The sequence below is a fragment of the Rhinatrema bivittatum genome, chromosome 6 (assembly GCF_901001135.1).
Source record: "Rhinatrema bivittatum chromosome 6, aRhiBiv1.1, whole genome shotgun sequence".
NCBI lineage: Eukaryota > Metazoa > Chordata > Amphibia > Gymnophiona > Rhinatrematidae > Rhinatrema > Rhinatrema bivittatum.
In genome coordinates this window covers 356,197,799-356,212,999 of record NC_042620.1, presented here as the reverse complement: position 1 = coordinate 356,212,999, position 15,201 = coordinate 356,197,799, and the positions used below count along the sequence as shown (strand labels likewise).

The following is a 15,201-nucleotide window of genomic DNA, read 5'->3' as shown; positions in this document are numbered from 1 at the left end:
AGAAATGTAATGCATTGATAGAAAAATTGTTGCAAATGCTTGATAAATATGTCCCAAAGAGTCTAGTGCTATTAAAAACTGCTATGTAGTTTTAGAAAGATAAAAGAGCCTGCATGGTAAAACCAAGGAGCTAAGCGTAGGAGAAGATTAAAATCAACATTGTGTGGGTTTCATTTTTTTTTTCACCTGTGCTTTAGCTACTTTGTGACTGTAAACACCCCCTCATCCTCTTCAGCCATCAGAATGTAGCACAAACAGTGGCTGTTTTCTGATTGGTCGTGGTGATTATAGTCAGACAGCAGCAGAATACAGAGAGGTAAGCATATTCCATTAATCTCCTTTGACCATATATATATATGTTTATATATGTTTTTTTTTTTCTTTTTAACCTATTGTTGAGAAGGGAGAGGATGGTGAAGGGGGATGTTCTCTTTGTATTTTCCCTCCTTCAGCTTTTCCTAATGTGCTGTGGTAAATTGGGGTTCCTTTCTGGATGAGGGCTGCAGGGGATGATATCATCATGGGCGAATCTTCCAACACTCAATGAATGGGCTCATCTATTGAGAAGGCAATTTTCAAAGCCATTAACTTGGGTAAATAAATCGATTTATCTGGGTAAACAGGCCTGGCTGAAAATTAACCTCTTCTGCCCCAGACAAAAATGTGAATGGGCTTCCATAGCATGCATACTTGTAACCAGGTTACCAAGAGGCTTCTGGGGGGATGTTTAAGGTGGGAGATGAAAACAGAGCATGTATATTCCATTTTCAAATGCATGTGCGTTATAAGTGCCCGCACAACCCGCAGGTGCAAAGCACGTGCACCTTTTCTATGAGTGGTTTTACACTAGATAATTTTAAAAAGTGAAGCTTCCTCCCCACCTAGCTTCCCTTTGCAGATTAGCTACAAAGTATTAGGGATGTGCAGAGCAAAATTTTATGTTCATATTTTTTATGTCCGAAAGGGGGTCCCACTTGCGGCCAATATGGACATAAAAAAAATCCAATGAGTTGGGTATATGTACATATGTGCAAAAAAAAAATTTAAACCCCCTCACCCTCCTTAATCCCCCCCCCAGACTTACCACAACTCCCTGGTGATCGAGCGAGGAGTGAGGACGTCAGTTCTGCAATCCTTGGCGAGAAGCATGTGACGTCGGTGGCACGTCGAGTGACGCGGCGTCACGTGATTCCCGGCGAGTTCGTGCCGGACGGCTCGTTCGGCCCAAAAAGAACTTTTGGCCAGCTTGGGGGGGCCTCCTGACCCCCTCAAGCTGGCCAAAAGTTCTTTTTGGGCCGAACGAGCCGTCCGGCGCGAACTTGCCGGGAATCACGTGGCGCCGCGTCACTCAGATGCGGCGTCACGTGATTCCCGGCAAGTTCGCGCCGGACGGCTCGTTCGGCCCAAAAAGAACTTTTGGCCAGCTTGGGGGGGCCTCCTGACCCCCTCAAGCTGGCCAAAAGTTCTTTTTGGGCCGAACGAGCCGTCCGGCGCGAACTTGCCGGGAATCACGTGACGTCGCGTCTGAGTGACGCGGCGCCACGTGATTCCCGGCTCGTTCGCGCCGGACGGCTCGTTCGGCCCAAAAAGAACTTTTGGCCAGCTTGGGGGGGCCTCCTGACCCCCCCAAGCTGGCCAAAAGTTCTTTTTGGGCCGAACGAGCCGTCTGGCGCGAACGAGCCGGGAATCACGTGACGCCGGCGTCACTCGACGTGCCGCCGACGTCACATGCTTCTCGCCAAGGATTGCAGAAATGGCGTCCTCACTCCTCGCTCGATCACCAGGGAGTTGTGGTAAGTCTGGGGGGGGGATTAAGGAGGGTGAGGGGGTTTAAATTTTTATTTTGGCTCAACAATCGCGATTTCCCACATATCGAACATATCTATGTTCGATATGTGGGAAATCCGATCGTTTATGTCGAATCAATTTTTTAAGTAAAAAAAAAATATGAGTTGCGTTTTACTAATGCGGTCAATCCAAATGCACACCCCTACAAAGTATGGCCTGGATTCTCTAAGGTCGCAGACCTTAGAGAATCCGGGGGTAATGGGGGAAGGGGTGCGGTCCTGCGATAGCCGGCAGCGATCGCACCTTCGCTGCCAGCTTTCGCGCCAAATAACTACACCATAAAAGGTGTAGTTATTTGGCATGAAACTAGCGGCGATAAGGAAACTTACCTTTCGCTGCCAGCGATGTGTCTGCAGCGTCGGCCCCTGTGCCGCCCCGACTCCTCCTCTTCCGGGGCCGACTCCACCCAGAGCTAGCTATTGCACACGAAAAGGGACTTAGCATTAGAGAATGACCCCCTATGTGCGTTAAATGTGTGTGTGTGTGTATGCATTGCATTTACATTGGGGCCGATAAAGCATCAGAGATTTTAACAAGACCCACGTAATAATCAATAAGCCCAAAACAGTAAATGGAAACAATTATTTAAAAAAACAAATACCTTTACATCAAACACATGAAAAAAACAAACAAAAAAAAAGAAACAACAAATGACTGTCTGAAAATGTTTTGACAAATGTATAATAAAAAAAGTCCTGGAGAGGAAATACTTATAAATCCAAAAAAGCAAGAAAAACCTTCCCTAAATCATTGAACTCAGAGGGGTAGATTTTCAAAGGGTTACGCGCGTAACCCCCCAAAACCTACCCCAAACCCCCCCTGCATGCGCCGAGCCTATCTTGCATAGGCTTGGCGGCACGCGCAAGCCCCGGGACACGCGTAAGCCCTGGGGCTTTCCTGGGGGGCGTGTCTGGGGCGTGTCACGGCGGCGCATCACCCAGGAGTGGGGCCGTGGGCGTGGTTCCGGCCCGGGGGCATTCCGGAGGGCGTGGCTGCGGCCTCCGGACCAGCCCCCGGACCGGAACATAGCGCGCGAGTTACGCCTGCCTCAAGCAGGCGTAACTTGTGGAATAAAGGTAGGGGGGTTTAGATAGGGCTGGGGGGATGGGTTAGGTAGGGAAAGGGAGGGGAAGGTGGGGGGAGGCAGAAGGAAAGTTCCCTCCGAGGCCACTCCAATTTCGGAGTGGCCTCGGAGGGAACGGAGGCCGGCTGCGTGGCTCGGCGCGCACAGGCTGCCGATTTTGCTCAGCCTTGTGTGTGTCGATCCAGGATTTTAACAGATACGTGCGGCTACGCGCGTATCTATTAAAATCCTGCGTACTCTTGTTTGCGCTTGGTGCGTGAACAAAAGTACGCATGTGCGTAATTTTGTAGATCTACCCCTGTGTGTTCATTTTTTATTTTTTAACACAACACATATCTTACATATCTTAATAAAGAAAGCATTTTCTTAACAGTGTTACGTGATACTTTGATGAAGAGATGAGTATCTCCGGGTGTTTTTTCTAAATGAGGTGAAATTTGTTAAGAAATTTTTTTTACTATATTTAGATGACGAGATGAATACATTTCTCAACATCTTCTAATGAGATGAACACTATTCGAAAACCTTTTTGGACTATGTTTGATTAATCGGAGGAAAAAGACCGTTCCCTGAGGTAGGAAGCATGGTGACTTCTGAAATATAGACCACGTTGGTCAGTTTTTGGTCTTCCATCTTTGGAAATTCATCGAGACATTCTGTGGAGCACTCATCTACCACATTTAAGATAAGTGGTTTTCACTAATTTTCATATTTTTAAGATAAATGCTTTTCACAAATTCTTATGATAACTTTCACTAAAGCAAAAATGTAAAAATAAGCAAAAATAGGGAGGAGGCATAGACCAATGATTAAATCAATATTCAGGCATTAAAAAAGTTGCAGTAAAATTGCAACAATAAGCCTGTAGACATGATGGTCATGCTTTCTTTATTAAGATATGTAAAATATGTGTTTTAAAAAATAAAACATGAACACTGAGTTCAATGATTTAGGGAAGGTTTTTCTTGGTTGTTTTCAAAATGTTTTGAGATATTTTGGAGTAGATTTTAAAAGGAGCATGCGCAGTGTACATGTGCGCACGCAATCCAGCGTGCACACATGTGTGCCCGATTTTATAACTTGTGCACCTTGCGCGCACCAAGCCCATGCCAAGACGTCTGCCTTCCCCCCATACCCTACCCCCACCCCACCTTCCCTTCCCTGACCTCCCCTGCCCTTCCCCCTACCTTTTCCTTTTTCTTTTTTTTGTTTTAAAACTTACTTCAGCCTCTGGCCACGCCCCCACCCCACCCCCGGACAGCCCCTTTAATAAAGCCCAGGGACTTACACGCGTCCCGGGGCTTTATGCGCGTCGCTGGGCTTTTTTAAAAATAGGCCTGGAGCGCGTAACCCTTTTAAAATCCGGAACTTGGTGTTTATTTTATTTTTTTTTTAGAAAAAAATAGATTGTTTAAAAAATTTTTGTTAATTTATGGTGTCATCTAAAGATATGTTTTTAATTAATTAATTAATTAATTTTTTATTTATCAAATTTTTTAATTATACACACAATTATCAACCTGCTTGAAATATACAGTACAGGTGAAATAGATAACAATAGTATAATCATTTTATAAATTATGAAATAAAATAAATGAATACAGGTAGCCTGAGAGATTTCAATACACTTTCCTTATTAACAACCAAACAAACATTGAGGGCTTTAGGTGTGAGAGTCTAGAAACACTCTCAATTGAGAAGGTTCAAAATACACATAATTTTAATTATGATATCTTTTGCAGTATTTACATGGGAAATGCAGCTGAAACTGCGCTCCCTTCTGTAAGACTTCTGCTCGCATCGTAAGAAATAAGTTTCTCCTAACTTGAGTGGTTTTTATTAAGTCCAGGTAGCACCAAACTTTAGCCTGGATTCTCTAAGGTAATGGGGGGCGGTGGGGCGAAGTGGGGGGCGGTCCTGCAATAGCCGGCAGCGATTGTACCTCCACAGTGCGATCGCTGCTGGCTTTCACACCGAATAACTACACTATAAAAGGTGTAGTTCTTCGGCATGCAACTGGCGGCGATAAGGAATCTTACCTTTTGCCGCCAGCGATGTGTCCGCAGCATCGGCACCCAGTGCCGTCTCGACTCCTCCTCTTCTGGGGCCAACTCCGCCCTGAGCTAGCTATCACACGCAAAAAAGGACTTTTTGCGTGTGAAACGTCCCTTTTCGCATGTGATAGCGTGAGAGAATTACCTCCTTTGTGTACATAAAACAATGCTTGACTATTTCTAAAGAAATGCCTAAAGACATTGGGGCGGATTTTAAGAGCCCTGCTCGCCTAAATCCGCCCAAATCCGGGCGGATTTAGGCGAGCAGGGCCCTGCGCGCCGGTGAGCCTATTTTACATAGGCTCACCGGCGCGCGCAGACCCCGGGACTCGCGTAAGTCCCGGGGTTCTCCGAGGGGGGCATGTCGGGGGGCAGGCCCGAACCGCGCGGCGTTTAGGGGGAGTGCCGGGAGCATTTCGGGGGCGGACCCGGAGGCGTGGTTATGGCCCGGGGCGGCCCGGGGGCATGGCCGCGCCCTCCGGACCCGCCCCCAGGTCGCGTCCCGGTGCGCAGGAGGCCTGCTGACGCGCGGGGATTTACGCCTCCCTCTGGGAGGCGTAAATCCCCCAACAAAGGTAAGGGGGGGGCTTAGACAGGGCCGGGTGGGTGGGTTAGGTAGGGGAAGGGAGGGGAAGGTGAGGGGAGGGCAAAAGGAAGTTCCCTCCGAGGCCGCTCCGATTTCGGAGCGGCCTTGGAGGGAACGGGGGTAGGCTGCGCGGCTCGGCGCGCGCCGGCTATACAGAATTGATAGCCTTGCGCACGCCGATCCAGGATTTTAGTGGATACGCGCGGCTCCGCGCGTATCTACTAAAATCCAGCGTATTTTTGCTTGCGCCTGATGCGCCAGCAAAAGTAGGCCTATTCGCACAGTTTGAAAATCTACCCCTCTGTTCTTATCCATCAAGAAAGCAAACGATACTAACAACGGTCTCCTTCTCGCCACAGTTAACTCTTGTGAGGACTCAGGCAACGTTGTTACATCTAATGGTATTACTGATTCCACCAGATTTTCAAGATTAGTTTCACCATATGGAAGATAGTATGCTTTGGTGACAACAGGCTTCATAGCTTCTGGCATCTTCAATATCTGTGAACATATAGTCTAAAGAGTTCCAAAGGGGAAATATTTATTACTGGAAAATTTATAAATCTCAGGTTATGAGCTCTTAGGCTATTTTCCATATTTTCAAGTCTTTTATTAATGATTATTTCACCTTGTAATATAGTAGTTTGTACTTTCTCAACCTCCTGCAGCCATACTTCCATCGTTTCTATTTTATGGCTCTGTTGTAACAATTAATTCATTAGCATTTAGGAGCACTTGGTTTTTCATTTCCAATATTACTTTAGTGAGACCCGAAACTGACTTTTCCAGTGATTGTATTGCTATCCAAATAGTTGACAATGTTATTTCTGACGGCGTTTGCAATGTTATTTTCAATTCTGGTATTTCTTGTCTCTCACTTCCACCTCCCAATGTAACACCGACTCCTGTCTCCAAGCTTGAGGTCCCCAGCAACTCTGTGATATTCAGCCTCTCTGCACCACCATTCCTCTAAGGCTGTCTCTCAGCATATTGCTCCATGTTGGCAGGTCCCAAAGGTATTAATCCTTGCTGGACAGCTACTTCCCCTCCTTGGGCTCCTCTCATTGGGGTCGCAGTCTCCCAACTTCATCCGTCTCCTTCATGGCATGGTGGAGCCAGCCTGTTTGGAAAGCCGAGGCTTAGAGATGTTTCTGGGGTCAGAGGGGGGAGCGCACGCTCTGCTGTTGTCCCCTCAGCAACCTGCTCACTCGGTGTCAGGTGTATTGCCGCAGTGAAAAAACTTCCGATGTGGGGCTGGGTGGTCTCAGTCAGAGTAGAGGTAAGGTCCACTCCTCTTACCCTCGCTTTTCTTTTAGTGTGTGGCATATTGTGAAGAAAATCTTAGAAACAGGAAATTTCTCGGGAGCTTCTCAGCAGCATGTCTGCTCAGGTGGCTATCTTGCGTGACCTCTCAAGATATGACTTTTATTGGTTCATACTCTAAGAGCTGCATCTCAGCCTATTATCATATACCACAGAAAAACAGTCCATATTTTATTTTCAAACACAAAAATTCTTTTTAAAAAAGATGCCTCACAGGATATATACACTTGACATTTTGGCTTGGAATGCCTATCTCATCCAATATGTTAATATAGTGTTGAGCTTGTTGACTCCAGTTCTGTAACATCCTCACTCAAAATTGTTCTGTGACATTAAAAACCGCAAAAAATCTTTGAAAGAAAATTAAATTTAAAAAAATGCAAAAATAGTCTCAACATTTTCAAATAATTGTTTTTGACAGTGATTTTTGTTTGATGTAAAGAATTTGCACAAATAAAGAGTTTGGTTTATTGCATAATTAAATTATCCACTTTTTTTGGCTATCTGAAATTTGCCCTATAGTGCCCAGCCAGTAATCTGCCTCTGCAACCTAAGTTGCTGCCTCTGTGATGTGACAGCGATGAATAACAGAAGGGATGAACTTTGACCTAACACAAACATCAGAATCTGTCCAACTGCAATTTTTCCAACAAATAAAATGTAGCTTGCTCCCAGCATATGCCTGCCTTATCTGCCTCTCCAGTTAAATGCAATTTCTTATATATACTATATATGAAATGAATTTCTTCTTGATTTAGAAGATATAGAAGCCATTTGTGGACAAATCACTTCTGGCAGTAGCCAGAACAGTTTGAGTAGCACCGAGGAGCCATTACATAATGCAATAAAGTATGTTTATTGATGGATCCCATTTAGGAGTGTGCAACGTGCATCAGCACTGCAAAGCTAGCTGATTTTATGATGCTAGCATTGCTTGCATCAGAGAGTCAGTTAAACTAGAAATACAGTTCAGGTACGCCACCTGTATTTGCACTGAGAAACACAGCATGAAGGAAAGGCACATGACACATCTGACCCCAGAGAAAAGAGAGATATTTAAGATCTAGCTCAACCATGTTTGCTTGTATGACAGCAATACCAGGAAAAAAATGAGGCTATTGAGATCAAAGACTGCATTTTATATACTGATCTATATTCTCTGTGCTCAGCTAACAGACATCTACTCGCTTGGAGAAAAAAGAAGGGATACAAAGCCAACACTGTTTTGAAGCAGCATATGGCAGGGAGCCAGAGAGGAACTGGCAGCTGAGATTCAGCTGTGGACCTCCTGAGAATCCTTAGGAGTATGCATCTTCTGTCTTTCTTCTGTGGTTCTTTACTGTCTGATGCTGATGAGATGTGAAAAACAGGCTGCAACACTTCAGGACTAGGCTTAAAGGGGGCAATATTTACAGTGTACTCGGCCACTTTTAGCCCCCTTACACTACCCATGCTATTAACCTTGAAAAATTAGTAACCACTACGACAGCCCCATGGTTGTGGAACTTACTACTTTTATAGATCAGGCCAGGACTAGACTTCTTACAATTTACGAATGGCTAAATTGCAATATTATGCAAAACAGTTCATTAACTCAGAATTTAGTGATCAACTGGAGCACAACGATATCTTCATGGACTGGTTTTTGCAGGAAGATAACTACACCTCAGTGAAGTGTAAATTTCTTGTTTCTGTCGTCCCGAAAGCTCAGACTCACATATAAGTTTCCTACCTAGCTCATTTGCATAAGTAGAAAACCTTTATGTGAACGATGCCGCTAACCTCTGTGAAATTCCGCAGGTTAGTATATTAGCCCCCTAAGCTGTTGCATGAGGTGATCATGCATGAAAGCATATGATGTGTGCACTTTTAATTTGTCTGATTTATTGTTGTTTATTAGGTATGTGCATTTGTTTTAAAATGAATGGTAATCCGAACCAAATTGGGCATTTTCATTTTGATTCTTATCATTGATTAAGAAAAATTGGTGAGAGCACAATTGAAGACTGAACTAGACCAAATATTTGATTCTTACAAGCATATTGTTGCGCTGGAGATGGACCCTTGGCCTGGTGCAGGATTGTTACGGCCCTCAGGTCGGACCCAGAGAGTGCCTGCCACCAGGAGGCAGAGCACACAAGGAGAAAGAGGCTAACTGGAGCTTCACCAATAACAGTCCGGGGTTTCCGCAGGTTGAGCCCTTGGGTACCTGGACTGCCTGGACTTAGGTGGGCTTCTGGTGGTCTCCCGGAGAGTTAGTGGAGGGGTGTGCCCACCACGAGCAAGGGTGTGTGGCTGATGCAGAATGGATGGACCACACCCGAACTGGAAGCTCCGGAGACCTCAGGGAGGTAGCAGTTCAGGGAGGCTCTCCAGGCGAGACAGGCAGCGCCTGCAGGTCTAGTCAAGTGGAAGCCACGGTTAGTTTCCAAACAGGTTGGTCTGGTAATCACAGTAGGCCAGAAGAGAGTGTCCGAGTGAAGCGCAAGGGTCAGAGCCAGAGTATCAGTCCAGGAATAGTCAACCAAAGCAAGGGTCAATACCAGGGTCAGTTCCAGATGGCAGACAGGAGAATGGTCAGGCAGGCAGAGGTCAGTTCCAGGTGGCAGACAGAAGAATAGGCAGGCAGAGGTCAGTACCAGAGGTCAGTCCGAAGAGGTACTACCTGAGAAGGATACAGGAACACACGGAGACACAGGGAACAAAGATACGCTGGAACAGGAGACACTCAAATAGGAGACGCTGGAACAGGAAACGCTGGAATGAAGAACACTGGAACACACAAGGCAAACTAGAGCACCAACGGTGTCGACCCGATTGCCAAGGTAGGGATCAAGGGACTGAGCCCTGCCTTGTATACAGGGCTTAGGTGATGTCATCACGGCACACCATGAGGAGTTTCCCACGCTTGGCCCTTTAAATGGCTGGGAGTTCCGGGCGCATGCTTAGGGGCATACCCAATACCAGCGTGGACGTCGAGCCTCGGCATGAGGAGCCAGGAGAGGTAGAGGGCCTTGAAGGCCCGAGAGAAGTCGCAGGATGCCGCAGATGCTGGGAGCTAGCGGCAGTGGCAAGGCCAGTGCTCGTGGAAGGCCACACAAGGTGAGCAGGTCCGGCCGCGGTGCCAACACGGCCGGAGAGCGCAACACATATTGTAGATGACTGAAGATATTTATGAGACAAAGGGGGTCATTTTCCAAGGAGTTACCGCAGGAGATAAGTTCGCAAATCGCGCTAACAGCCGTTAACACAATTTGTGAATGCAAATGTTTAATTTTGTATTCAGGGGCGGAGCATATGTAAAGATATTGTGTGCAGCTCCTAACGCGGCCAATAGCTACAACCCTTTCATTCGCGATAGGTTGTGCGCTAGAGGCCAGTAAAGGTTTATCACGGTTCACGACAGCCTGTTTCGGGGGAGAGAGAGAGAGAGCGAGAGAGAGAGCCTTGCTATAATGTCTACTCCCTAGACAGGTATTTGTATCCCTATGGGAGGCCCACCTAGTAACTCGAGGTGGGGATTAGGTATTAGTGTAGGGGTTGGGGCCACTTTCACATTCAACATGAGACGTACGAACAGAACAGTGGTCTCTTGTGAAGATGTGATGGCCTTCGGAGTAAGGAAACTCACTCCAAGATGAGATTTGGCCAATGTTCTCTCAACCTAGCTTGATGGACACTCTACCTGGGCAACAACAAGCTAGGTTGAGAGAACATTGGCCAAATCTCATCTTGGAGTGAGTTTCCTTACTCCGAAGGCCATCACATCTTCACAAGAGACCACTGTTCTGTTCGTACGTCTCATGTTGAATGTGAAAGTGGCCCCAACCCCTCCACTAATACCTAATCCCCACCTCGAGTTACTAGCTGGGCCTCCCATAGGGATACAAATACCTATCTAGGGAGTAGACATTATATCAAGGTTCTCTCTCTCTCTCTCTCTCTCTCTCTCTCCTCTCTCTCTCTCTCTCTCCTCTCCTCTCTCTCTCTCTCTCCTCTCTCTCTCTCTCTCCTCTCCCCCCCCCCCCCCCCCCCCCCAATGCAATATTGGAAAATGAGGCCCAAAGTTAGTTGAATTTCAAGAAGCTACGAGTATGTAGGGTGAAGAACTAAATAAAATATAACACATTTCTTAGATATGAAAAAGATTATCAATGTGGCAACATTTTTCCGTGGATGCAGAGCAACCATGAATGCCCCGTAGATGGAGAATGACATTTGAGGGTTCTCACAATGACTCAAAGAGAGATGCAGACAGAACTTTGACCTCAAAGACCAGCTCTACATGTTGGACTAGAAGTGAATTGTAATTTGACCACTGGATATCCCAACCATGTCTTGTAATCGAGATTGACCCCCTTCCAGATTACAAATTACATGGAATGAGTCATAACTAATCTACCAGGTAAGCCACGTTTTCCTACTCAGATTTCAATTTTAAACAAAGGTTTATCTTTTCTTTCTACTTGTACACTTGACAATTTTTTAATGAAATACACCTCCAGAAATTCTTTAGACTTTTGAGACAGAGTATTTTTTTGGCCAATAATTGTTCACAATCTGATGCTTTTTTAGTATATTGAGCATTGAAATGGATTCCTTCGGGGTCCATAGATTCAGTCATAAGACATTTTATCAGTTAGTATATAAAGATCTCTGACAGATTATACAACTTACCAATAAATAATTTCACAATATTATAAGATTGGAATGGCAAGCTCTGAGATCTTTAAATCAGGTGATTATTAAAGCTGCTGACAAAGGAGGTGCCATTGTAGTAATGAACAGTGAGATGTAAGTATGAGAGGTTCTGTTGCGATCCCCCCTGTTGCTGCGCTACAGGAGGTATCTTACCTTCCTCCCGGAGGCCGCTCCAAAGCCAGGGCCTCGCCTGTGTTCCATCCGGGACTTGCTCCAGGGCCCGAGAGGCCTAGCTGTGCCTGTGGCTTGCATGCCAGCGTTTGGACTTCCTGTTTGGCGACGCCCTTCCCTAGGGGCCGGCCCGCAGCTCTCCTCCTTATTTATAGGGCCAGCGGTGGGCGGTCCTGGCAAGCTCCTCCCAGGGAGTTGCCTTCTACCTCCAGTATATAAGGACTTCCTTTTCATTTTGCAACTGGCCTTCGGATCAGGTCCTACAGTCGTCTGTAACCTTGCTGATCCAGGTCTTCCGTGATCACATTTGCTTTGATGGATCCCTGTCCAGTGTCTCTGCCTTGATGTCTGTTCCTGACCTTGCTTTGATGTCTGTTCCTGAAGCTGCCTGATTCCGTTCCTGTTCCAGTTCCGGTCGTTCTGCCCTGTGTCTTCGTCTGGTTCCTGAGCCTTCTGTCCTGTTGGGCCCTGGAGTGGCCAACAGGAGGGATTCGTCCCCCGGGCTCTTGAGCTTCTGTTCCTGCCAGCCGAAGGGGCTTCGGATGTCAGTATCCCAGCATCGGAGTTCCTGTTCGCCTGGATCTTCCCAGCACTCTCCTGTTCCCAGCGTGGTCTGCGACCAGCCTTCCTGGGCTGAGTAGGGCGCGTATGGGACGGGGTGGTCCGTGACCAGTCCAGCTGTGCTGGCTGAGTAGGGCGCCCTAATGGACAGTGCCCGTGTCTTCCTTCCTGCCCTCTTCTACAATGTCTGCTTCAGCCTGTCTACGATGTCTGCTTCAGCCTTTGCCCTCGTCCTGATGTCTTCAACGTCTTGCTTCAGCCTGTTTTGGATGTCTGCTTTAGCCCCCGTCTGACGTCTCAGTGTGAAGGACTCTGTCTGCCCTCGCCTCTGTCCGGCCTGCTGCCCATTGCCGTTCCCTGCAGCAGGTCCGAAAGGGCCGGGAACAGTCGGAGGACCGTTCATCAGTCAACTTCCCCGTGTTGGCTACCATGGGCGTGCAGGTCCGGCTGAGGGTCGGACTCCCTGCTTCTGTACCCGCCTGGCTCACCATGCCTGCCCAGCTCACCTCCCACGGTGTGGCTGGGGCTCCTCCCTAGCTTTCGCCGTGGCCCAAGGGCTCACCACCAGCTCAAGACGACCGCGCCCGCGCGCGCTCGTAACAGGTTCATCGTCAACTGGCTGACCATACTTTTTATACTCTTTTTGATTGCTATCCAACTTCAACACTTGAGTAAGATAAATGCTGTTTTACAATAAGCTTTTGAACAAGGGTGGATCACTAAGAGTGAGATCAAGTTTTTATAGGTGCAATTCCCTAAACTTCTAGTTATGTACATGTTGCCCAAAATTCATAAATCTTTGGATAATCTTGCAAGCAGGCCAATTATATCAGCAAGCAGATTGTTAGTGGAACCATTATCAGTTTTCATTGATGTTTTTTTAGGTTTTCATGCTTTACCTACCATCTTATGTATAAGACTAGGCAGATATAACCTCTTATTTATTTATTTAAAATTACTTATAACCTACTTATCATATACAGCAGCATACTGTCTAGCGGCTCGATACAGTAAGGCCGCGGTAAAAACAGTGCGGCAGTGTCAGGCGCACCCTTCCTCCCCGTACGCACAGTTCTCTTCACTAACTCCCCGATACTCTCCTCTAATCGCATGCAAATGCATGCCACGGCTGTGAAGCGTTAGGGAAGGGTTATGCCCGCGCAACCCATTTTACTGTATAGGCGCTGTAACAGCGCCTATACAGTAACCTGGGTGCGCTGGTACCTGTCATTTCAAATGACATTTGAAATGACAGGCACCAGGAAGTGTAAAAAAGTGTAAAAAACCTGTGTTATATAAAAAAATAAAACAATTTTAAATACCTGTCGGAGGGCCATGGGTCCAGGCGGCCGGTGGGCGGCGGGCAGCCATCGGCGGCATCCAGTAGTCCCTTCTCCCTTCCTCCCTCCCTCCCCTGCCTGGATGAGCGCCAAAATCGCACGGGCGGGTCGGCAGCGGGGGGGGCGGCAGCAGGATCCGGGAGCGGCGGGTAGGCAGCAGCGGGGTCCGGGGGGGGCAGCGGCAGCGGGGTCCGGGGGGGGCAGCGGCAGCAGGATCCAGGGGTGGCAGCGAGATCCGGGGAGCGAGTAGCGGCAGCGTGTTCGATCGGGCAGGCAGGTAGGTGGCAAAATAAAGATGGCCGCCTGCACGGGAAAATCGTGCAATTGGCCGCTGAAGACGTGACGTCACACCCCGTGACGCCAAACGTTGTGACGTCACGTCTTCAGCGGCCAATTGCACGATTTTCCCGTGCAGGCAGCCATCTTTATTTTGCCACCTACCTGCCTGCCCGATCGAACACGCTGCCGCTACTCGCTCCCCGGATCTCGCTGCCGCCCCTGGTTCCTGCTGCCGCTGACCCCGCTGCTGCCTACCCGCCGCTCCCGGATCCTGCTGCCGCCCCCCCCCCCCCCCGGCTGCCGACCCGCCCGTGCGATTTTGGCGCTCATCCAGGCAGGGGAGGGAGGGAGGAAGGGAGAAGGGACTACCGGATGCCGCTGATGGCTGCCCGCCGCTCACTGGCCGCCTGGACCCACGGCCCTCCGACAGGTATTTAAAATTGTTTTATTTTTTTATATAACACACAGGTTTTTTGTTTTTAACACTTTTTACACTTACCATAGCAGGCCCGAGCCTTGCTACTTTTTCGTTTGTTTTTTTTTTTGCTTCGGGAGGAGGGGACCGGACGGGGCTGCAGGAGACCGGACGGGACCAGGGCAGGTAAGCAATGTTTTTACACTACACTACACTACACTAACTCCTACTAGGGGGAGGCGGTAAACTAGCAGGTTAAGGCCGCGGCAGAACAGCGGGTTACGGAGGAGATAATATCAGCGCCCATTACAGTATCGCAGGGGAATAGCTAATTCCTTCATTATACAGCTTTTTCGTTCATTTACATGCTGGGTGCGGAAAGGGTTTAGGAAAGGGTTTAGGAAGCGCTAAGGACGCGTGAAACTGGAGACTGTATCGCTGGATGGCCTTATTCGTCTGTATTGTGCGCTCCCAGCACGTTACAGACCGGGAATCTTTAACTCAACGTTACTGTATCGACCTGTTAGTTTTCTGTAACAGCCTGTAAGAAGAAGCTGAAGGAGCAACATCTTACTTGGTGAACTCATGATTAGCTTTCCACTCAGTTCCTTGACTGGGTTTTCCAGATTGTCCCTAGGAGGACAATGCAGCACAACCAAGTGGGTGTCATTCCCTTGCGGGGGGACAACTGCAGGCGAGTTTTGAGAGAAATGTAAGACTTATGCTACGTATGACTGGATTAGAGTTCGGGAGTATTGGCCTCATGTCAGCTCAGAAAGACAGGGTCATCAGACCCTCTGCTAATACTATCCTAATTCATTCCAAAGAGCATGACGAGG

At 47.7% G+C, this 15,201-nt stretch overlaps 1 protein-coding gene across 3 annotated transcripts in view; it reads right to left on the bottom strand.

Annotated features, from left to right (window-relative positions):
* GRIA3 (glutamate ionotropic receptor AMPA type subunit 3) overlaps positions 1-15,201 on the bottom strand; it is a 759,693-nt gene that overhangs the window by 505,171 nt on the left and 239,321 nt on the right. The gene's annotated exons all lie outside the window — the stretch shown is intronic.